The following is a 2,530-nucleotide window of genomic DNA, read 5'->3' as shown; positions in this document are numbered from 1 at the left end:
TATCACAATCGTCCCAGTGATCATAATAAGCATTATCAGATTTATTTTTTATAACACGACGTTTCCATCGTTTCGGTCTCAGGACATCGCCACATTCTTCGATCTTGTCAACTCTAGGTGCTTCATCACAGTCTATGCCTTTGTCAACAGCCTCAGAGTCACTGTAACAATCACTGTAGAAGACATCCTCTTCACCCATATTACCGTATGAATTCGCTATCGATGATGTCGAAGTGTCTTCATCGTCTTCATGCTTCCTTTTTAGGAGTCCATCATTTTTACAAAGAATGGAGGATCTACTGAATATAGGCTTGAATGTATTCTCACTTTTCACGGTGTTGATACTTCCATTAGTTTCAGTCTTCCCGAAGCCATTAGCATCCTTCAATTTATGTTCTTCCTCACAATCGGGTGAGCTAATACCATCACGCTCAGGACAAGGACAATTATTGTCGTAATGCAGATCACTCTTCTTTAGTCTAGTGGATCCATCGGTGTCCTCTATGCCGTAAGTAGTCTTGACTTTACATGTTCTACCATGTCTTTTTAAGCTGTCAATTCGTGTTAACAACCTGCTACAACGATTACAGCTTAACATGTTGCGTAGTGGGTTTCTAGCACAATCATTCTTCTCATGACGTCTAGCATTCCTTCTCATGGCAAAAACCTTGCCACAGTATCTACAGCGGCTTCCTTCCGATTCAGCTGCAGATAATAAACCACGATCCATGGTAGCTTCTGTGACTAATGTTAGATACAAACTGTCAGTTTTCTCCAATTGGAACCATTTCTTAAATAGAGTTTTTGAAATGTTTCATCAGCGAGAGTTAAGTTATCTAATGCAAAGAAAATTGATGCAAGTAGTTCTGGCTGTCGTCAACAGATGTCGCTACGTGTTGCTTGTAGGTAAATAATATCTATTTCATTAATGTGGGATGCGTAACGCTCACTATCGATCGCAAAGGGAGGTTGGCTTCGATAGTATCCAAGGAGAAAAAAAGTTCGTCCTTCCTGCTAGTGCTTCTCAGATTTCTCACGGTCCGCCATCTTGGATTGTGACGTCACGGTGGCCATCTTGGATGGGTGTGACCTTGACCTTTGACCGAAACCTCAGGAATGATCGCAAGCACACGGATTAACCATCAAAATATTGATAAGAATAATCAGGAGCACACGGAGAAAACCATCATAATATTGGCAAGAATAATCAGGAGCACACGGAGAAAACCGACACAAGTTTTCTTTGATATCATAAAAATATATAAAAAAAATTAATAAAAAATTAAAAATAAAAACGAAAAAAAAAAAATCAAACATTCTGCTAGCTTGTGAACTTCTCATTGTTGAGCAAAGATAGAGTTCTAGTACAAGCCAGAATGTTTGATTTTTTTTTTGGTTTTTATTTTTAATTTTTTATTAATTTTTTTTATATATTTTTATGATATCAAAGAAAACTTGTGTCGGTTTTCTCCGTGTGCTCCTGATTATTCTTGCCAATATTATGATGGTTTTCTCCGTGTGCTCCTGATTATTCTTATCAATATTTTGATGGTTAATCCGTGTGCTTGCGATCATTCCTGAGGTTTCGGTCAAAGGTCAAGGTCACACCCATCCAAGATGGCCACCGTGACGTCACAATCCAAGATGGCGGACCGTGAGAAATCTGAGAAGCACTAGCAGGAAGGACGAACTTTTTTTCTCCTTGGATACTATCGAAGCCAACCTCCCTTTGCGATCGATAGTGAGCGTTACGCATCCCACATTAATGAAATAGATATTATTTACCTACAAGCAACACGTAGCGACATCTGTTGACGACAGCCAGAACTACTTGCATCAATTTTCTTTGCATTAGATAACTTAACTCTCGCTGATGAAACATTTCAAAAACTCTATTTAAGAAATGGTTCCAATTGGAGAAAACTGACAGTTTGTATCTAACATTAGTCACAGAAGCTACCATAGATCGTGGTTTGTTATCTGCAGCTGAATCGGAAGGAAGCCGCTGTAGATACTGTGGCAAGGATTTTGCCATGAGAAGGAATGCTAGACGTCATGAGAAGAATGATTGTGCTAGAAACCCACTACGCAACATGTTAAGCTGTAATCGTTGTAGCAGGTTGTTAACACGAATTGACAGCTTAAAAAGACATGGTAGAACATGTAAAGTCAAGACTACTTACGGCATAGAGGACACCGATGGATCCACTAGACTAAAGAAGAGTGATCTGCATTTCGACAATAATTTTCCTTGTCCTGAGCGTGATGGTATTAGCTCACCCGATTGTGAGGAAGAACATAAATTGAAGGATGCTAATGGCTTCGGGAAGACTGAAACTTATGGAAGTATCAACACCGTGAAAAGTGAGAATACATTCAAGCCTATATTCAGTAGATCCTCCATTCTTTGTAAAAATGATGGACTCCTAAAAAGGAAGCATGAAGACGATGAAGACACTTCGACATCAACGATAGCGAATTCATACGGTAATATGGGTGAAGAGGATGTCTTCTACAGTGATTGTTACAG

This window comes from Bacillus rossius, chromosome 12 (genome assembly GCF_032445375.1).
Source record: "Bacillus rossius redtenbacheri isolate Brsri chromosome 12, Brsri_v3, whole genome shotgun sequence".
NCBI lineage: Eukaryota > Metazoa > Arthropoda > Insecta > Phasmatodea > Bacillidae > Bacillus > Bacillus rossius.
The sequence above is the reverse complement of the archived record's forward strand: the minus strand, read 5'-3'. Positions refer to the sequence as shown.